Here is a 23712-nt window from a genome sequence, read left to right on the forward strand (position 1 = left end):
AAAGAGTGGTCTCGATTGCAGAACATCTTGACCATTCTCCGTCCCTTTCGAAATACTTTGACTTGCGCTTTCCTAACCGAACGCTCAGTCAAAGTGGGGGCTTCTGTAGACACCTAATTTGTGTCTCCCCTTTGGGTTGTATTTCGATACCATTATCCTTGTTAGGAGATTGGAGTAACTCCAGGCGGAAATCCCAATTGCTAAGAATACCTCCGAAATCCAAAGTCCAAAATCCAATCCCCGAGGTCGTTCCCCTCCCGGAACTCGGTACAAAATACAACTTCCAAAATTCAATTTCAAAATCCAAGTTCAATCTCAACTTGTGGACTATCCCATTGGTCTTACTAGGCCTTTTACACTCAAAATCATATAAGGCAAGTCAAATTCGTGCGCCGACCAACTAAACCGAGCATGCCGGGCCCCGCCCCGTAAAACCGGAATTCGAAAACCCGAGAAAGGTTTGTTTTTAGACGCAAATTCAAGCCTTAACCTCCAAGCAAACACTACGTGCCAAACATCGTACTATTCGTACGAAGGTACACCCATACAAGACAAATCAAGGACGGCATCTTTCCGTCCTTTTTGGCGGCACTCAGCCCACGTCAGCAGCGCCCAGCGCTGGCGTATGCTGGCGTTTTGCACCATTTCCCTCCTATAAATACCCCTCATTTCCTTCGAAAAAAGGGGAGCACAACACATACAACGTCGTAATTTCGACATTACTCCTCACAATACAAACTTCAAAACTCTTCAAAACACATACAAAAATTCCAAAATTCAAGAGCATTTGAGAGCTCGTGCCTAAGCTTAACTAGGTAAATTCGAATCCCATTTCAATCAATTATGCTATTTTGATTTCAAATGATTAGCAAGTTGGTGTTTTTTTGTCGTAAAAAACACCACTTGCAACAATCATACATGCTTTTTCAAAAATACAAACTTTTTCAAAATACAAAATACAAATTTTCAAGATTCAAGGATGTCCAAAGTTGTTTGCATTCATCTCTTTGGACTAGAATCACCTTCAAGTGTGGAGTAATCAAAGATGACACCTTTTAGCATTTAAAGGTTTAATCTTTTGAGATTCAAAACTCCATTTTTCAATATACAAGTTCAAGTCTTCAAATTTCAATATACAAGTTCAAGTTTTCGAATTTCAATCATTTCAAGTTCAAGATTCAATCTTTTCAAGTTCAAACCTTTCAATATTCAAGATTTCAATTTCAAGTTCAATATGCAAAATCTAGGACATTTGGGTTGAGAAACCTCTCCCAAGTTGAGATTTTTGGCTTTGAATTCGTGTCGGGCTCACTTATTTTTAAGGAGCCGCTTGGCGTTCGAATCTCATGTGCCCAAGTACAAATTTCAATTATGCACCTTTCAATATCGCAATTTCAATATCGCAATATCGCACTTTCAATATCGCACTTTCAATACCGCAATTTCAATACCGCAATTTCAATTTCGCACTTTCAATTCCGCACCTTTACTTGCCTAGTCCATTTCTAGGCAATGTGGACCTACTCCCTAGTCCTTTTCTAGGGGGTCTTGTATTTACTAATTCCGCACTTTATTTAGTATTGTGATGTTGCTTTATGTGCTTTATTGCTTTCATCACCAACATGCTAAATACAACAAAATACAAACGTTACATCACGCTTAACGAAGATATTTTTGGACAAACCGGCCTTAGGTTCCTTAAATCAATCTTTAAAGCAAAGTGACCACCGTACAATTAGAAATTCTATTTTGTTCCAATTTGCAAACCCACATAGTCTAATCTTAGGGTTTATTTTCGAAACAATGTTGTGCCAACGTACTTGAATATTTCTAAAGCTCGCCGAATAAGAATTTTCGTTCCCGAGCCCGGATCTCACCCATCCGTTTCCAGGATTCAAGGCCTTATCCAAAAATAGAGTCATTGTGCGGTCTTCCCAAATGAGACCTAAAATAAGTTTGGTGGCGACTCCTTCGAGGTGCAAAAATAATTCAACGGTTCTCTAAACGAACCGCCGCGTGCCAAACCCCCCATTGTAGGGAAACGGGAAAAAAAAAACCCCTACAACTACCAAATTGTGTGTTGTGGATACTTGCCACCATCTTACCATCCTCAAAACTATCTTCCGCCATCTCTAGAATAGTGGTCATAATCTCCATGTCATACCTCCACCTTCCATCTGGAGTACCATACTTATAGTAATTAGGAAGGCCACTGTCCGTATGCATATCCCTAAATAGTTGCTTCAGACCTATGTATGGGTTCCTATGGGGCAAACAATGAATAACCATTTCGGCCATGACATCCTTTTTCCTTAGTTCAGACAGATTCTGCACTGCCGCAAAATAGTTGCAAGCAAACTCAATCTTCTGCACGTAGGTGTGCGGGGTTTCACAATCTAGCTTCTCTAGGTGTCCTAGGTTTGCGTACTTTGAAAGCAACATCTTAAATCCTGAAAATCAACAACTAAAAAGTCTTACTAAAGTGTTACAAAACAAAGTAAGTTAGTGGAGCCATACGATCTCAATGCACAAGTACATGCTTAATCATGAATCGTGATGCAATTAATCACATAAAGCAACATAAAACATGATCAACTTTAAATAAAAGATCACATAATCAAGACATAATCACATAAAACCTTGATTAGAATGCATACTTAGATTAAATGCATACTTAGTCTAAATATGCCCTTCTTAATCTACCCTTTCCTCACTTAGAGTAAATAATAATTTTCGAAATTAAGTTAAATAAATAACTTCAAATATACACGAAATTATAAAAATTAAAATCGAAAATTAAAATAATTAACCGAATAATTTAATTAATTAATTCGATTATTTTCCGAAAATAATAAATAAATGAATAAATAATTCAGAAATAAAAGAAAATTATTTTTTTCAAATTCGGAAAATCCGAACTTTTTTTTTTCCAAAAATTTCGGAAAAATACGAAAATATAAATAATCCGAAAAAGAAAAAGAAATTCGAAATTTCAAAAATTTACTTCGACCTGATTCGAACTTAATAAATCCGAAAAATATTAAAATAAAATCGATAAATTTTCAAATAACTGAAAATAATTAGTATTTGGCTTTTCAAAATATTGAGTACTCAAAATAGAATTTTGACTTTAGGAAAACAATTTTCAAAAATCCTAAAGTTCCGCAATTACCACTTTGTAGTATAGATTACTACAAGGCAGCCTTAGTCTCCGATTACCACTTTGTAGTATTACTTACTACAAAGAAGGAATGAAACTAAGCTCTAGTATACCACTTTGTAACACCCTAATAATTTCTTGCTTTTTATAAAACATTTTCCAACTTAAAACAAAGGAATTACCAAGATATTACCGCCACCGTGATAACGGTTAAGGCTATTTACCATAATTACGCAGCGGAATTGTAACGCCCCGACCTCTAATTCACTTATTAAGGACATTACCTTCCGTAACTCCCTCTTGGGAATTACAAGGCAACCATCATATTAATTACTATTAAACTCCAAACTTAGCATAATAATCCTTTTTAATTCCTTAATAAAAGTACGTAACTTAATCAAGAATCTTTGCTTAAACTTGTTACAACTTAACATTAACTTAGGTGAATATGGTAATAGTGAAATCCTCGCCACTACTCGCTTCTGTGGTCCCCAGCAGTACCTAAAACATAAAACAAAATGGTGAGCCGAAGACTCAGTAACGAGTTACCCTAGCATCGTAACATCATTTCAATTCATTTTATTTAATAAACAGGGAGAATAGAATATAGTAAAACATTTAATAAATCATCATTTCAGAAGCATCATTTTGGAAACATCATTTCAGTAATATCATTTCAGGAACATCATTGCAAGAACATCATTTCAGGAACATCATTTCAGGAATATTATTTCAGGAACATTATTTCTTTAACCTTTTTCCTTTTAACAATATTATTCTGGCCATCAGGACTTTACAGGAAAACATGGTAGGACGTCTCCTACGAACAGGGGAAGCCATTGCTTCATAACAGGGGGAGTCAGTGCTCCATAACAAGGGAAGCCAGTGCTTCATATCAGGGGGAACCTTGGTTCCATATCAGGGGAAGCCAGTGCTTCTTATCAGGGGGAACCTTGGTTCCATATCAGGGGAAGCCAGTGCTTCTTATCAGGGGGAACCTTAGTTCCATATCAGGGGAAGCAAGTGCTTCTTATCAGGGGGAGCATGGGCTCCATATCAGGGGAACTTGACCAGTTCTTACACTTTTATTTATCATGTTTAAATTTCTTTTAGTTGAACATTAATCAGGAAATCTCATTCATTCAGGGTGGTTCAACAAAACCATTAAATCTCGTTATTTCATAAAATCAATTCTTTCAGGAATAATAATTCGTTAAATCAATACTTTACATAAAGCTACATTATCATAAAACAATTCAATCGAATCATAATTGTAATCCCGCAAATCATAAAACATCATTATAAAACATCAATCATTCATAACATCATTCATAAATACATTTCGAAGGGATTGCGGGTACTAGCAATAACCGTTACCTCATTTCCACGATTTGCTAAGCCTTTCGTTGGTTCGTTCTTCCTGAGCTCCGAAGTTCGATTTCCAAAATATGTAGTGGACTAGTGGGCGATCAAATAAATAGAATGGGCTGCCTTAAATAAGGAAACCAAAGTTCCAACCAAATTAGAACTTGGTTCCTGATTGTTTGTTTCAACAGGAAGGGGAGAAAGGAGAAGAACAAGAGGAAGTGCAACTGTGCAGTACGTGGTGCACGACTGGGCGGTTGGTCAGCGGTTCGCGACCAGAGGAGGGAGGCGTGGAAGAGGTGACATGCTATAACGGCGGCGAGGTGGCTGAGCCCGGAGGAGAGATGGGCACGGTGAAAGAGGAAAGAAGGGAGGACGAGTGAGAAGGAGAAAGAGGGGCGGGAGTGGTCGGTGATGGTTAACGGTTTCAGAAGCAGTGGTGACCGGAGAAGGATTCAGGTCGGAGGGGGTGGTCTGCCGTCGGTGAGTCTGCCGGCGGCAGTCAGTGGTGGTGGCGGCGGCGTTGGTTGGTGGTGGTTATGGTGGTCAAAGTTTTGAATTTATATTAAGAGGGATTTTCAATGGTAATTGAGAAATTAAAATTTGAAATAAAAATGTTATTGTTTGTTTGATTTTTTTGCAGATTCTGTACAGGTTTAGGAGCTATATATAGCAATGGCATTGATCAAGTTACGTGATTGATGATCCAAATTGGAAGAATTTAGATGACAAATGTAAGAAAATAGAGAAAAGTATTGATGAGTAATGAAATCTAGTGACTTTAGGTGAGTGAATCAACAAGCCTAAAGTTTATAGATGTAATAGATGGCAAGCTCCATGGCTGCCAAATGCTCATGTTTACATGGCAGAGAAGAGGAGAAAAGAGAAGGGTTGACTTGGTTTTAATTGGTCAAATGGGCATTTGGTAATATATATTGTTGCAAAATTTTCAGAATTTCTATAGCTATTTTTGGACGAAAATATAATCATTAAAATTAAATTTTCAGAATAATTCTTTTATAAAGTGCTAATAAAATAAATTTAGTTTTCGAATCAAATTAGTCGTTGATAAGAACATTTTTGAAATTATTAAAATCTTTTATATATTACGGAATATAATTTAAAATTTTAAAGGTAGCTTAAGCTCGTAAATATGAAATGAAATTATAAAAACTGAAAAATAATAAATCGTGTAACAATATTGAAAATTCAAGCGAAATAAAACTTCGTTAATTAAAATAAAATTCGAAATTAGTATTTAAAACGATTTTAAGATAAATAAAAATAATTAAGCATGATTAGCCAAATTTTAAAAAATCGGGGTATTACAGGAATTTAACCAACTTTCAAAATGTATGAAATAGTTAATGGTCATTAAAACAAACTGGAACCATCAAGGCCCAAACCAACATTAAATAGTTTATAAAATCCATTAACTAAGTTTCAAACCATAATAGCAATAGTAGTAGTCATGACTATAAATAGAGTTTATAAAAATACGGAAGAAAATAACTCTCAACACGAATCCCATGATAACTTCTCCCGCAAGTTATCTCTACAAACCTGCTTTATTAAAATCTACTCCCCAACAACGCAAGTGCAATGATGGATCATCATAGGGTCATTAAGGCGATGGCCATAACCAAAAGACATGAAGCACGAAGTCAGCAAAAGCTGAGTACGAACAAGCTAGAATAACATTCTATCCTAACATGCTTCACTCAACTAATTAATAATCCACATGCAAAATCCATTTAATAAACAAGTAAACATGGAGGCAAGACTCGACACTTGACACGACTCTTGAGTCACAGTTTAATAAAGAAAGTAGCTTCGAACGGGTAAATAAAGCATCCTCAAAAGGAAAGAAAAAGGGTGATGGGACTCCACCATACCCCAAATAATAACAAGTCAGACTCCTACCGACAGTCGGACCATACCAACGGAATCCAAATGCACAACAGCCTAAAACAAACGAATGAAACAACGTCTTGTATCATTCAAGGAGTACAAGTTCTCCGACCAGACTCCCCCCATTGTTCATACTCAAGGTATATACGTTCCGAGAGTTTTGAAGCTCATTCGGGCTACACTTTACGTTAATTAGTATGTTATGTTCAAGGCGACTTAAGACTCTACACAAGACATAACATGCGAACAATTAAACAATTAAACAACTCAACAATGACACTTCATTTTAATCCTTTAGAACTTGTGATCAAACGTAGACTCAAGTGAAATTACTCCCATTGTTCCTTCTCAAAAACACTGTTTGAGATAACCCGACATTGCCTATTAACAAGCGGGGTGTGCCCTTAGCACGAATTGTCCTTAGTTCAATTCACATAGACTCGCTAAACATATTCTACCCCTGTGGTAGAATAAACAATGCACTCCGGCAATATTCAATAGGCTCAACATATGCTAGACATCTCGTACTATAGCATAATAATAATAATTTGCATGCGCAACACTCATACATGCAAACCAACTTGAACAACATGCTTGACATAATTCAACGATTATAAAATTCCATAACATGATAGTTCAACAGAATCTATAAAGCATAATTCAATTCATAACATGCTCGTTCACATAGATTCAATAACCATTCTCACATGCTTGTCTACACATCAAACATGAATTCCCAACACATAAGTTCACATGATTCGCATTCAATACACTTCACAAAGTCCTCAAGGGATGGGTGGTCACCCTAGTCTTGTACGTACCTGGAATACCTAATTACGGGGGCCACTGTTCGAATCACAACTCACTAGAAATCAACTCCTTTAAACACAAAGGAGAAACTTAATTATTAATCATATTTACTGAATTTCCAGCAACTATTTAAGAAACTAAAACCCTTGGTTTAATTAGAAATTAATCGTTATTCGTTAAATTAATAGTCTCAAATAGTCAACTCAAGTCCTAGCACAAAAACATTGACTTTTTAGCTTTAAAATCATTAAAAATCAACTCTTAAAAGCTTATAAACAATCTGAAAATTTAAGTTGATTCCCATAATTTAAATCTTCATTAAATTATGTGAATCAATCTATTGAACACTCGGAATTAAAATGCTACTAATAGATTATAAATAAAACCATGTTTTGACCTTAAAAATTGACAATTTAATAAATCATTAAATCTGAAAATTATAATTCTTTTGAATTAAAATCAATCTCATCAAATCAAATACGAAACATTAAAACACGGTGTTCATAACCGTTCCTAGCAATTTAAATAATCCAAAACAATTAAATAATCGTAATTAAATAATTTAAAAATTGAATTTGAAAAGTTAAAAGTATACAGATTCGATTAACAACAACAACACACACACACACGCAACAACTCGTTGTTGCGTGTGGGGCAGCGACGCAAAGCACAGCAGCAACACGAAGCAACAACAGCCGCAGCACGAGCACGGGCGGGGTGCGCATTGCGGGCGAGGGCGAGGCAGGGGTGTGCGCTGCAGGCGAGGGGTGTGCGCTGCAGGCGAGGGGTGTGCGTTGCTTTGCGCGACGAGAGCGAGAGGGAGTGAGGGTGAGTGTGCTTGTGAGGCGCGGCAAGGCAGGCACAGCACGCGAGGCTAGCAGCGAGCCAAGGCAACACTCGTTGCTTATGGCCGAAGGCAAGGGCGGACGAAGGAGAGAGGAAGTGTCGCAAGGAGGAGAGAGGAAGTGTCGCAAGGAGGAGAGAGAAGAGAGGGAGTGCTGAAAATTTGTGAGGGTTCAATGAGGGGGTGTATTTATAGTTTTTCCTTCCCACATGGGCTAAGTTTTGGGAGTTTTGAGTTGGGCTTGCTTTCGAGCTTAACCAAAATTAATCCTTGGAAGCCTTGTTTGGTTTGACAATGAAATTGGGCTAGGCTTAGATTAGAATTAAATTCGTTTTCAAAATACGACCCAACAATTCCCGAATGAATAAATTCGTTTAATTTATTTAATAAAAAAATACTGTTTTCGTAATTAATTAATAATTAAATTAAGTAAAAATAAAAACACATTTAATTCTCATTAAATGGAATTAAATTCATAAAAATACTTTATAAATATAATAAAATACTTTATAAATATAATAAAATACTTTATAAATATAATAAAATATATTTATAAATACAGAAAAATACGAGGTATTACAGATATGGTAGAAAAAGTTTGTAAAATGAGGGTATTTAGGGTAAAAGAGTTTGCCAAAAAATGAAAAGATTCACAATGGGAAGAAAAAAGGGATGCCAATTTGAGAAACGGGAAGAACTTTCATGAAAGGAGGGAGTGCCCAAGTCTAACAAATGTTATAAAACCGATGGTATGGGTATTATGTAAATTGGACTTTTGCATTTCCTGCCAATTACACAAAATTATTTAATTTAGATTTATTTCTTTTTAGTTGAAATATGAATATACAATCATGATATATCATTTAAATTATTCCTTTTATCAAATTTGTAGATCCGATCATACACCCTCACTGATTCAAAATAGGATACCAATTTGTACAATAAATCTTGATGTTGATTATCGATAATGGTTCTACATTGTGCCAAGGTAGAATAATAAAAGAAAAAGAGAAATAAAGAGACGGCAACTTATGTAAATTACATGCAATCCGTAATTTTCCAAATGAAAGAATTTGATAACATCACTCATTCAAATTATGTGGTATAAAACATCAGTATAAACTTATAATTTATCGTGCAATTGCACGGGTTCTATACTAGTTTTACTAATAATTTGCAAGTGTTTAGAGCAGGCCGATGAAACTCTAGAAGGGGATAAAATATATTTTTATTGATTTGAATTTGAATATGTAGCAGATTGGACGAAAATTTTGATGCGTCTTTTTTTGCCGGTGAAATAGTATATTTAAGTTATATAGACATATCATTTCGAAAGGGGCCATAGCCCTTATTTCGCCTAGGACACCAAAAAGTCTGGAACGGTCCTGAAATTAACCCCACCATAGATAGACGAAAACAAAACCCCGCCCATATTGTGAAGACTTATTGAATTTAAGAGACAATAGCCGAATTAAACTAAGGAAATGACTTGAAGTAGTCTAATTTCTTCGACCATGACAATAAAAGCTTAGAACAGAAGAGGGGGAGAGAAGAGGGAGAGCGAAAACTTAATTAAATAAATAGAATGTACATAAAACCTTAAAAGATGCATATTGTAATATGTTAAGTCACAACTAGTCTTAAGTTTTGCGTGTTTAGGTTAGTTTAGTTCAGGTTGGTTCTTTGGTAAAGATTTGTGCGGGATCGGAGAGGAGGTCAATCTTTCGACTACAACCATACGAATCAGACGAAAATCATATTTGTCATGGCTACAATAGATCTATAGACCCCCTCGTCGAAGAAGGCTGTAAATCACAACAATATGAGAATGTTTAATATACTACGATCGTAGCTATGGCGAAAGGAAGTTTTTATTTAATTCGGTTGTTATGTATTTGTTAGATTTAAATCTTTATGTAGATGTCGTATGACTTTTATCAATGAATTAATTTGATTATCAAAAGAAAAAAAAGAAGTCAAAACTAGTCTGTACCCTGCTAATGCATGGGTATATTCAATGTATTGTTTATTGTAAAAAGAATATATTTGCTTATATAGAAAGATATTACATAAGTTGTAGTTGGTTAAGATGGTAAGAAGTGTAACTTTTAACAAAGAGGTCTTGTGTTCAATCCTTGTTAGATGTTTTTTGGTTGTAATGAAATATCATGATGCTAATTAGTGCTGACGTGGCGTAATAAGGAGAGGTCTACGTGACACGTATACGTTCTTCAAAACGCCTTTTAATATATTAGTATAGATTAATAACACTAAATATTAATTTTTGTAGTGTGATATATTACTAGTAATAAATAGTTAATAAAAGTGGTTCTTGTAAATATATTAGTAATAACTATGTAACATGATGTTTTTCACTAAAAAGATAAGAAATCAAAAAAGAAAATAAAAAAAATGTAGCTATTGTGATTTGACCCCCCGCCCTACGAAGTAAATAAAGAAGGGTAGGGCTGTGCAAAAATCGGTCCGGACCGAAAAATTAGGCCAGATCGGACCGGACCGGACCGGATCGAATAAAATCGGTCCGGTCTTCGGGTCTTCAAAAATGAAAAATCGGGTTTCGGTCCGGTCCGGTCAAAACCTGAAAAAAAACCGGACCAGACCGAAGACCGATTTTTACAATAAAAAAAGTAATTAAAAATGACTTGCGGTCTTGCGGAGTTGCAGTTATTAAAAAATCTTAAGAGTTTAAAAAGTTAAAACTTCTTAGTCAATTCCTCATGACCCTAACTTCCCTGACTCTTAGTCTCCACGCTATTCAAATTCTTATAATCTTCTCTGCCTATCTGTCGTATTGACATACTCAAATTTACAGCATGTTGCATGTACCAAGCTAAACAAATCCCATTAGTTGATTAATAGTTCAATTAGTAACGATAGATAACAATTGCTATTGATCAGGAATTCAGGACTGGTTTTTTTTTTTTTTTAACAGAGAGTGGTTTTTAAACCGGTCCAATCGGTCCGGTCCGGGTTTCAGACCGATTTTATCGGTCCGGTGCGATCTTGCACCGATTATTTTCGGTCCGGTCTTTGGGTCACGAATTTTATTTTTTCGGTCATCGGTCCAGTCCGGGTTTGGACCGATGAACAGGCCTAAAGAAGGGTACAACACTGATCCAGAGTCAATTTAGTATCTTTTATCTACGTTTACTGTACAATCTATTATTGGGCTATGTGCATTACCACCAAATTTTATTGTTTTGGGCCACAAAATTTTGGGGTCATGTGCTGGAGATCCTAATGGACATCCTTATAGCCGGGCCTGATATGATAGGTCGGGTTTGAATTCTTTTTTCCAATTTGCAATTTATAAAACTCTTGTGACTCATTCGTACCCAAAAAAAAAAAAAAAGAATGGTATCCCTACTCTATCTAAATAGTAGGTTCGTGAAAGTTTTCTATATATAGGATATGTTCTCTTCACCTTATTTTCACTTATTTCAGGTGTAATGAGATGAGATAAGATAAAATAAGGGCCAATAAATTCAGATAAGATAAAATAAGATAAGTGCATGGTGAATAAGATAAGATAAGATGAGTTCAGAGCCAATAAGATAAGATGAGATAATATAAGGTAAATATTACATAAGGTCATTCTATAAGTTTCAATAAGATAAGATAAGATAAGATAAGGGTCAATAAGATAAGATAAGTTCAGATAAGTTAAGATAAAATAAGAGAAGGGTCAATAAGATTAGTTCAGGTCAATGAGATAAGATCAAATAAGTGAAATTCAGGCGAAAAGAACACTACCTAAATTGTCATTTTATTGAACAAAGAAAGTTCCTTTTTTATTTCTTTGAGCATTAAATAATCCAAAGAGGATTTGACATCCAACTTTCTATGTTTTTGTCATCTAAACATCCTTTACGTAAGCCTCATAAGAGGTAAGCTAGGGATGCAATTGGGTTAGATGTCTCTCTATCACTCGCAATCAAACTTTGTAAGAAAATCTATGTTATTAAAGTAGAGTGATGAGGGGGAAAATGCCTCTAAAACCCCAATTCTCAAACCACAACTACTCCACGTCATCACCTTTAATTTCTTTAAATTAAGCTGAACCAAATAGGAGAAAGCATGAAATTAAAATATCAACAAGAGGAAAAAAACATACTAACATAAATGAAAAATATTAAAAAATATAGTCAATTTAAATAATAATATGAATAAAGAAGGGAACTAAAATTAATGCTCTTTTTTTATTAGCTTTTAAATTTTTTAGATACTAGTGGAAAATGGCTCATTTGCATCGGTCATTTAAGGTCATTTGCGTCGCACATTGCGCGACGCAAAAGGTCGCTATGAAAATGACTATCATTTGCCACGCACATTAGCTAAATGTGTGATGCAATTGACTTTTCTGGCGCCATGCTGAAAAGTCATTTGCCACGCACATTAAGCTAATGTGCGTGGCAAATGACCTTTTGGCGCCAAAAAAAATAAGCCATTTGCGTCGCACATTAAGCTAATGTGCGACGCAAATGACTTTGAATTTTGTAAAAAAATAGGTTTCATTTTAATATATATATATATATATATATATATATATATATATATATATATATATATATATATATATATATATATTAAAATGAAACCTATTATATAGTAAAATGGACAACTCATATTATTAAATAGAACCACATCAAATCAGTAAGACTTACAATACAAAAGCTTGAAATATCTACAACAATATATTCCATCTAACGGTTTCTCTTGACACCCAACAAAAAAAAAAAAAAAAATTGCTGCTGCCCGGAATCCTCTAACGTTTCCCTTGCTTCTAGTGTAGTATCGAGCAACGTCCCAACAATCAAGGCCAAGGCATAGCAAGTGATGAGAAAAGTGCATTTAGTATGTCAGTCAAATTGGTTTTGGTGTACAGATCATGAGTAGAAAACCAACCTTCACGAAATCAGCCACTAGCAAAGCGGTTCTCTTATCATGCAAAACTGAAAGCAGGGGTGCAGCAATAACTATATTATGTTAAAATATGTTCCATTTTTAAACGATATTATAAAGGCCAATGAATTCAGATAAGATCCAATTAACTCTTCTATGACTTGTTTATGGATTAAACAAGCTCTATATATATCTAACTTGTCCAGAAGAACGGAGAAAAATGAAAATTAGTGGAAGTACCTAATTCATACCTGCATATCATCCATCATCTATTCAGCAGTCCAGCACAAAATCACACTATGTTTTCTAGAACCACCATTAACTACCATGTATACAGAAAGGGTCGGAGTCATTATTGATACAGAAAGGTTCAGAGTCATTGTTGATACAGTCATTTCAAACAGCAGGAGATGTCACCCCACAGGCAAATTTACCAAGTTAAGATTGTGACCAGTTACAAGGCATTGATACAGATCAAATATATGTGTAATTAGGTATCCTTAAGGGTATTAACCAACTGAAATTGAGAAGGAGCTTGAACTTTTGGTTGTTCATGAAATGGGTTCACAGTTCATTGTTTATGGCTGCCTCTAGGCCATATTTGGTTTACTGGGTATGGTCCAAGAATAATACAAATTCAAGCTAATTTACATTTGAAAACTGAAAGCTCATTGTTAAATCACAGAACAACACAATTCAAATCCTGATTCAAAGAACATATGAGAAGTATCTAAACACTATGATTAAACTTAATCAACAACAAAGAAGCATCGAAAATCAAATCCCTATTTTCACCCAAATCAATTCACATAAAAAAATTCACAACAATCACTAATGAAATCCCGATTTTCACCCAAATCAATTAACATAAAAAATCCGCAAAATCAGGTAGATATAGAAAGGAAGGTAGGAGAGAGAAAATTATGAGATGGTCTCTAACTTATTCAAATTTCTCCAGGTCTATTCTCTTCAGATATTTTTTAAAAAAGAAAAAGAAATGCAAAGTTACTATCGTTTTGAAGCAATCGGATCCATCCTTGCTTTTATTTGCTCACAAGCATCTAGAACTGCAGCACCGTAAATATCAGAACCTGTTTGGTAGAATAAAGAAACAGGAAAATACAAGTGAGTTTTGTTGCTCTAAAATATTAATGAATGAGAATTTGACATTTGCAATCGTACTGCTGCTGTTTTTTTATGTAGAAGTTACTAAAACTCTTTGTTTTGTCGACGTAAATGAGTTCATATTTGAAATGAACCAGGTGCTTTATAAGATAAGTTTAGAGTCCTAGATTCTGCTCTGCATAATAGATAACTATGCACAAAAACATTCAGCACCAACCTATCTTAGCATGAGTCTCTAATTACCTGAACAAGTAACTATTGATGACTGGTCTGTACAAGTCCCACAGTACAAAAGAACGAGGAATTAACTGGCCATTTACCTTGTTTTATGCTAGCTGCATCAGTAAAAGTGCGGGCATTGGTTAACCTCTTAGACAGGTCGACAGCAACAGTCTGCTTCGTCTCTGTATGTTGTGAACTGTCTCTGGCTCTGTATATGATTCTCGATCAATTTCCCTCACCTAATTGTGAGAAAAAAAATTTGTAAGTGGGTTTAGCACGATTGTGGATTGCACGAAGGAGATTACATTCACGACAGAAGTTTAAGGTAATCAATCAAGTAACATCGTACTGCCGTCTCAAATAAAAGAAATCTCATTTTTCTACAGAAGTTGGCTCTCTCAGTATTCAAACAAATCTTATCATAAATGCCGTCAGGAATCAATGACAAGACACATGTGAATCAAATCCCATAATTGCATCAGATTTGCAAGAACACCAACATCAATATTTTGAAGAGCACAACAAAGCCCCATAGGAACGCTGCACAAACAAACTCAGACCCCAACTTTCCAGGGTAAAACCCATCTAAATTCTACCAGTAAACCAATTCAAAAGAATAGTTGAAAGCTAACCATCAAAAGAACTCATATTACTAAGAATTGGACATGGAAAACCATTGAAAAAGTCTTACTTATTTCAAAAAGAAACAAAGAATGTTACAGAGTTCACTATTGGACACTGGGAGGAGGACAACAAGATCAAAATACTTGCAAAAAAATACATGTACTCATAAACTATAAGGTTACATGTACACCTGAAATGGCAATTGTGATCATTTTCTTCCATGATCTGGTCTCCTCCTCCTGGACACATTCAAGCAAAGATTAATCAGATATCAAAGATGTGCATTTTGAAAGAATAATAATGATAAAATTAATAGGTATAGAAATTAGAAACACCTTTTTCAAATCGTAAGTCCAGCAGAAAACTCCATAGCATTCAGGCTTGATGCTCTGGACACCAGTAGGAACAACAACCGGAGTTTGAACTTGACTGAATAAAGCAATAATAAATTAAAGAGTAAATAAAGCAAGTAAGATTAAATAGAAAATAGAGCTTACTTGGGAGCAAGAGAGCAACAAATCTCGGTACTCCTTGATGCTTTAGGAAGCCCTAGAAGATTCAATTTATGGTGATTCGACAACCACGAAAGATGGGGAGGTTTAACAATTTGAGTTTGATAACAAGGGGAAAGCTCTGCCACAGCCATGCCAGAAAATATTTAAGAAAGCAGGGGAGACTATTGGACTTGTACGTCTTGATAAGAAAATGTTGGAAGAAAACTAATGTAAGAGATGAGAAAGAGAGAGAGAGAGATCACTTGCAGGGATGATGGAGGGAGAAAATGTAAGAGATGAGGGAAAGACTCAAATTGGACAGACTCAAGACTCAAAAATCCTGAAAAACCCTCAATCCCAGAACACAAGTACAAACATGCCTCATTACGGAGCAGAGGCTTAGGCTGGCAGTTCCATATCTCCAAAAAAACGCAAATAAAATCCCAACAAAAACCAGAATTAAAATCATCGGAATCAAAATCTCAAATTCAAACAATCCATGATCAACCAGCATTAATCAAGCTTTAAACAAAACCATAGCAAACAACCAAAACTCTAGATTCGCTAAAATCTGACATAAGAAAGGGGCAAAAACCCTAATTAAATAAATTTACACTAGATCTATAATTAAACACTAAAATCAGCATCATAATCAAAATTTCAAATTCAAACAGTTCTAAATCGAACAGAACTATCGACGATTGAACAAATCCATAACAAATAACCAAAACCCTAGATTCGCAAAATTAACATAGGAAAGGGAAAACTCTAATGGACTTCGAAATTACAGCAGGAGATAGCAAATGCTTCGGCAACAACTTACTCAAGGACGGCGACAAGGTGAATCGGAGATCCCAACCTTCAAAAATGGGTGAACCTTCATAAATCGAGATGTACTGCTTTGAGATCGATGTCTCCTTCTTCGCCGCGGATCCTAGGGTTTTGCTTATTCACTAAAACGAACAAATTAAGATAGGTTGGTTAGAGGAGATTTCAGATGAAGTCGCCGTCGAAAATGGAGTTTCTAAGAAGAGGATGAGAGAGAAAGTGAGGAGCTGAGCGGCGAATTAATGTAGGGTAGTCTACAGTACTTCTATCATATCTGAAATAATGTTGGAGGAATATGGCAGGCCCAGCCCATACATCTGCGTCGCACATTTGTTAATCTGCGAGGCAAATGACTCTGGGAGCATCCTAGAGTCATTTGCCTCGCAGATTAACAAATGTGCGACGCACTTGATTGAGTCATTTGCCTCGCAATTTTGTTAATCTGCGACGCAAATGACTCTGGGGGGCATCCTAGAGTCATTTGCCTTGCAGTTTAACAAAGCTGCGATGCAAATGACTAAATTTTATGCTAAAATTTATCATTAGTGTCACATGTTCAGAATGGCGTGGCAAATGCGGGATGTAAATAAGCGTTTTTTACTAGTGAATAAAAGTGAATGCAAAAAAGGGAATGATTATTTAATTTATAAATGTACAGTTATTACTTTGAAGAAAATGATCCGGCTTTGTTTAGATTTTTGGATGTGGGGTTTTAGATTGGGAGGTTGTTGATCGGCCACTAATCTTATGTCACCACCGTAATTTGATGATGACACCATCTCTACGTGCACATAATTAAAAAAGAAAGACCCGAATAAAAGTTAAAACCCGGGGCAACGTCCGGGCTACACACTAGGCCTCTAAATTCCTGGAGACGATCCTGTATCATATACTCCCTCCGTCCCTTAATACTCTACCTGTTTTGACTTTTTGTACTATTCACCCAATTCACTTTGACCCTATTTTATTTCTAGTATATGAAAACAAATGTTAGTATATATTATATTGTTGGCTTCATCTTAATATATATTTTCAAAATATTAATATTTTTATAAGTTTTTATAATTTGTAGTTAAAGAAATTGGTGATCAAAATTGTGCATTTACAAACGTATCCAATCAAAACAGGTCGAGTATTAAGGAACGGAGGGAGTACTTCATTCACAGTTTAGCTCACAAATTTGAACTAGGTTCCATATTCCCTTTTCCACGAAATGCCAGATTGCCAGAGGTATCTAGACGTAGATAATTAGACAAGTAGTCAATGTAATGGTCCTTTCACTCAGTTTGTGCAAATTGGGGCTCAACTTGAGATTCTATGGGACCACACAAAAACATCCCAAGTTGGTCTTTGTTGCGTCGTCATCATCTAGTTGTATTTTTTGGTAATACGGAGTATATATATTCTGGTGCGTTCTTTTCTTCACTTTTTTTTCTTAAAAAAGTAAAATAAGTTCGGATAAGTTTTAATCAGGTACTATCAAATTAATAAGTTTCAAGCAAGTTTTGTTAGTTGATTCTCGATCTTAAATTTACTCTCTTATAATCAGGTCTAATCTGGTCCAATAATTTTAATTGGGTTTGATCACACTCTATCAAGACAAACATATTTATTCTGATCCAATAAGTTTCGATAAATTCAGGTTTCATCCGACGAAAATTCATCCTTAAATTCATAGGTTAGACTCCCTAATATTAGAGCAGCCTTTGAATTTATGATATTTCGCGTGATTTCATATTATGAGTTTGTTGGGTTGTAAATAACGAAGTTGTTTATCGCGTCACACTCGAATTGCATATTTGCATGTGACCCTACTTGGTACTTGCCACAATTTGTACGCAAACGAAACTCGGAAACTACGTGCTTTTAGCAATTTACACGATACGCTCGAATATTCCACGCAAAATGCAATACGAGACTAGTAACCTCCTTTTGGCCTTTTGTCATTCATTTTACACCATGCTTCCAGTAGAGATTACATATATGAAGAGTTAAACATCTAAGGTTTATTCAGTAGGACCTTCGGAGATGATGTGAGTTGTTGTGGCCGGAACTAGTACTAGATTTTCATTATATTCATATCAACATCATTTATGTCCCGAACTTATAATTCGTCCTTTTAAATATTGAATATTAAGCACTAAGTCTCCGAGCTTGAAATCACAAGGTGAGTTACCCAACTTAAATTAGTATGCAGAGTATATAATATGAAGTATATAGAGTATTATTAGGTATTGATGGTAGTACATAATATCCAAAAAAGTGTTTATGGATGAAGTTGTGTGAAAATATTGTCCCACATTCCAAAAAGAAGATATTTTGTGATTTATGTTGTAACTCTAGATGCATTATTTATGTTATGACTTATGACAGAAAGTAATTATTTGATCTAAATTGAGCTTGGTTATGCTAATGTATGGATTTGTTGTATCACATTTCTATTATTTATGTTATGACTTATGATAGAAAGTAAATTCTTTGGTCTAAATTGAGGTTGGTTATGCTAATTTATGGATTTGTTGTATCACATTTCTAATAGGATCTAAATTTAGGTTTTATGCGGTGAAAAGAATGTATAATTATTGTTTGGGCTCCCAATTGATTCTCAATTGGGCCACTAAGTCCAAAGCCCAATGGCTCTAAACAAACAGCATCAAACCTACCAATGGCTAGCCAGCCATCCATCAAGGCCCAAGGCCCAGAAGCAATAAATGACCTATGGGCATTTATTATGCAAACACTATAAATAGGCCGCCAAGGCTCACACCTCAAGGTACGTCCAATTTATCGCCTTAAGACTACTCTTCTAGAGAACTTCTCTCTAGAATCCGAGCATCGTTCTTACTTAGGCATCGGAGGGGCTTTCCTCGGAAACACCCCCGAAGTTAGTGACTTTGCTCTTGTGCAGGTGAATTCGGACTCTACTCATTCAAACAAGCAAGATCTTCAACACATACGAAAGGGCCTTCATTCGAAGCCCATTGTTTCCATATTTACAACACCGGAACAATTTGGCGCCGTCTGTGGGGAAGAACACTTCAAAGCCTTTGAAAGACATCAATCACCTCTTTTCGCGAAAATGGTAAATGATGCTATTAACAACAATGATGACGATATGATGGTGCGGTCAAATTCAGAATCTGACCAAGAGGAGCACCCTCAATCGATGGCGAGGTCACAGCCAAGCAGAGCTACGACCGCTACAAACGCAGGACCTCCGATTCCAACTAGGGAAGAGCTCACTGCGGCCATGACCATCATGCAAAACTTCCTCTTCAATGAGAAGCAGCAAGGATTGGCAAACGACCGCAGAGAAGAAAGGAGGACCAGGCGAAGGCTGAACGAACAGCCCAGTGTAGAAGTGTCCAGACCCGAAAGAGAGCTCCTCCCCTTGACAGGAACACACTTGACGTCGAGATGGATGGAAAGCACGTGGGACACCCAAAAAAGGGCACAACAACAGCCAGATTGGTTTGCAAGACCGTCGCCTACTCCAACAGCTCTCCAAAGCGAATCGACTACTCGTAACACTCGGATCCGAAGCTCGGTGCTCAGCAGGTTGAGGCCCTCGGTCCACTCAAGGTTAAGACCTTCGATCCACACGAGACTCGGGGTAGGCGAGCCAAGCAGATCTAGCGAACGACCCGAGGTCAGTAGCCGAGAGAGAAGAAGAGACAGGAGGCATGATCGAACCCCTAGCCCCCATCGTACGCCCGAGCGTTCTAATCACAGAACCTCGGCAAACGAAGGCATCAGGGCTAGACTCGGGAAAAGAATCATGACTCCCACGTCATCCCCTTTCTCGGACGAGCTAATCATGGAAGAAATACCAAAGGTAAGGCTGCCAGCACACCTAACCTACAGCGGAATCACAGATCCGAGGGATCATGTCATCTCCTACGAGCAGCAAATGTTCCTGAGTCCCTACTCCGAAGCATGTTGGTGTAAATATTTCCCAACCACGCTAACTGGAGTGGCGGGAGAGTGGTTTAGATCGCTGCCGAAGGGATCGATCAAGAGCTGGAAAAAGCTGAAAAAGAGATTCTGCACACAGTTCGTGAGCAACAATCGCCCCGAGCGAACCACAGCAGAACTGACCTCAATCCAACAAGAAAGAGACGAAAGTCTAAGAGAATTCATGGCCAGATTCATGAAGGAATCAACAAACATACCAAATTTGCAGCCAGACGTGGCCATCTTCGCCTTGAAGCACGCGCTCCAGGAGGGGAAGTTCCGTGACGAACTCTCAATGAAGAACCCCTCCAGAATAGCTGACGTGCTCCAAATGGCTGATGCGTTCATCAGAACTGAAGAGTTCAACAAGGCCGCTGCAAGACTGAAAGGATCGTCGGATCCGAAAGACACAAAGAATACCCAGAGCAAGCCCGAGGGCAGCTCAAGGAAAGGGAAAGAGAAAGTAGGAGCTAGAGAGATGAGCCCGAAGAAAGACGGGAGAAGAGGTGAACTTCAACCCAAATACACTAACTACACTCCGCTAGCTCTGCCCCGAAAAGAGATCTTTAGCCTCAACAGAAATGATGAAAAGTGGAAACTACCTGGGAAGCTCAAGTCCAACCCAGCTCGGAGAAACAAGAACAAATGGTGCGAGTTTCATGATGACTTCGGTCACCACACCGAAGAATGCAACTCGCTGAAAGACAACATTGAGGACCTCGTTCGCCGAGGCTACCTGAAACAGTACTTGTTAGATCGAAGGGAGGAAAAAGAAAAGGCCGCGAGTGGCAAACAACACGAGCAACCCCAGAAGAGGGTCTACGAAGCAACAGGGCACAAGAAGAATGACATCCTAGTGGTGTTCGGGGGACAGAAGTCTGGCCAAGCCAGCAAGAAACACCTAAGAGCCCTCTCCCATCGGGTCAACTTCAGCGCGGTGGGAGACAACCAGCCACACCCCCCGAACATGACCTTCACTGCTGATGATTGCTTCGGAGTCCAGTACAAACATGACGATCCTCTAGTCATTTCCATGGACCTCAATAACCACAACGTACATCGAGTGTTAGTCGACGGAGGAAGTGCCGTCAATATCATCTTCAGAAATTGCTTCGAGCAGCTGATCCTCGAAGAACCAGAGGAAGCACTGACGAAAGTCAGTTATCCTCTGATCGGATTCAACGGATCCGCAGCTATCCCTCGAGGAAAGATCACCCTGCCAGTCACGGTGGGTGAAGGCCAAGCAGCAAAAACCCTTCGGGACAAATTTCTGGTGATGGACTGCGACTCCGTACACAACGTAATCATGGGAAGAACCATGATTCACAAGATGCAAGCAGTCCCCTCCACATACCATCAGCTGATGATATACGTCTCGGATGCAGGATTCGCCGAACGAATCAGAGGTGATCAAGAAGTGGCGAGAAGAACCTGCCACACTGCTGTCCGAAAGCCCAAACTAGGGGACGGCCCCGAGGAAGAAAAAGGAGCCACGGGAGAGGAAAGAGAGGCAAAAAGGAGAAGAGCAAGCACGAGCAGCCTATCTCCCGCAGAAGTTGATGCTCGCCCCGAAACCCTGTCTCCTGAGCCAGATCAAGAAATGGAGGATATCTTCCTCGAAGATAATTCAGACAGGAGCGTCCGAATAGGCAAGGGCCTAAGCTCGGGGCTCCGAATCGATTTGATCCGACTACTCAGGGATCACAAAGACATCTTTGCATGGTCAGCAGCAGATATGCCAGGGATAAATCCGAAGCTGATTTGTCACAAGCTGAACGTCAACGCTGAAGCTCGGCCAATCAAGCAAAAAAAGAGAAATTACTCCTCGGAGAAAAACAAAGCCATCGCCGAGGAGGTAAAAAAGTTGCAAGAGGCCGGATTCATCGAACCATGCATGTATCCGAAGTGGCTGGCCAACGTGGTGATGGTCAAAAAAGCGAACGGCTCATGGCGAATGTGCGTAGATTTCACAGATCTGAACCGAGCCTGCCCCAAAGACTGCTATCCCCTGCCAAGGATAGATCAATTGGTTGACTCCACCAGCGGCCATGCACTGCTCAGCTTCATGGATGCCTTTTCAGGCTACCACCAAGTATTCATGCACCCCGATGACAGGGCAAAGACAGCGTTCATCACAAGCGCAGGAGTGTTCAACTACAAAATGATGCCTTTCGGCTTGAAAAATGCCGGAGCCACCTACCAGAGGTTAGTTGACCACGTCTTCGCCGACCAGAAAGGGAGGAATGTGGAGGTCTACGTGGATGACTCCATCGTAAAAAGCATCAAGGAGGAAGACCATGTCAAAGACTTGGCAAAGACCTTCGGAAATCTGAGGAAATACAGCATGAAGCTGAACCCAAAAAAATGCGTCTTCGGGGTGAAGTCAGGGAAGTTCCTCGGATTCATGGTGAGCGAAAGAGGAATTGATGCGAACCCAGACAAAGTCCAAGCGGCATTGGATTTACCCGAGCCGAAGACCAAGAGAGATGTGCAGAGGCTAACCGGCAGGTTAGCCGCATTAACAAGGTTCATATCAAAAGCTTCGGACAAGGGAGCCCCCTTCTTCAAAGCACTGAAACCAAAGAACCTCCCCGGAGGAGAAGCAGAACCAGTCAAGAAAAAGGGGGTCCCGAGGAAAGTGGATCCCGAACTGATATGGGAACAGGAGCAAAAAGAAGCTTTTCAGCAACTCAGAGCCCACCTAGCTCAACTACCGACACTGGCCAGACCAAAGGAGGGGGAAACCCTGTACCTATATGTCGCAGTTAGCCCTGGAACCGTCAGCGCAGTGCTTCTTCGGGAAGAAGAAAAGAAGCAACAGCCAATCTACTTCACCAGCCGAACACTCACAGGGGCCGAAACCCGGTACGTACCCGCTCATCGAGAAAGTCGCATATGCAGTAGTGGTAGCTGCACGAAAACTGAGGCCATACTTCGACTCCCACCAGATCACAGTACTAACTGACCAACCGCTCGAGAAAGTACTCGACAAAATAGAGAGGTCAGGAAGATTGGCTGCCTGGGCCTTCGAACTATCAGAGTTCGGCATCAAATATCAGCCGAGGACAGCAATCAAAGCACAAGCATTGGCAGACTTCTTGGCCGAGTGCTCATACCAGGAAATGCTGGATGATACGAAAAGCACTTGGGAGGTCTTCACTGACGGATCTTCCACAATAAACGGCTCAGGAGCAGGAGTTGTACTAATCCCCCCGACGGGGAAAAGCATAGAGTATGCATTGAAGTTCGGCTTCAAAGCAACTAACAACGAGGCCGAATATGAGGCCGCAATCGCAGGAATAGAGCTTTGCTTATCCCTGGAGGCCGAGCATGTTTGCCTCAAAACTGATTCCCAGCTTGTAGCCAACCAGATCCGAGGGGAGTATGAGGCCAAATGGCCCAGCATGACAGCCTACTTAGCAAAAATTAAATCCTTAACGTCAAAGTTGAGA

The 23712-nt window shown here is 38.2% G+C and overlaps 1 long non-coding RNA gene across 8 annotated transcripts; it reads right to left on the reverse strand.

The window, feature by feature from the left end:
• Positions 1-12712: 12712 nt before the first annotated feature.
• LOC110798218 (uncharacterized) lies at positions 12713-16590 on the reverse strand. 8 transcript variants are annotated; one of them, XR_008931941.1, is made up of 6 exons: positions 16302-16589; positions 15320-15617; positions 15175-15223; positions 14459-14599; positions 13254-14104; positions 12713-13063 (listed from the first exon to the last, which is right to left on the reverse strand). It is a non-coding gene; the product is annotated as an uncharacterized lncRNA (long non-coding RNA). The 8 variants fall into 8 exon arrangements; XR_008931939.1 differs by having other exon boundaries at positions 12713-12894; positions 13017-14104; XR_002536031.2 differs by having other exon boundaries at positions 12713-14104; positions 15320-15413; positions 15482-15533; positions 16302-16588.
• Positions 16591-23712: the final 7122 nt, after the last annotated feature.

The sequence above is a fragment of the Spinacia oleracea genome, chromosome 4, assembly GCF_020520425.1.
Source record: "Spinacia oleracea cultivar Varoflay chromosome 4, BTI_SOV_V1, whole genome shotgun sequence".
NCBI lineage: Eukaryota > Viridiplantae > Streptophyta > Magnoliopsida > Caryophyllales > Amaranthaceae > Spinacia > Spinacia oleracea.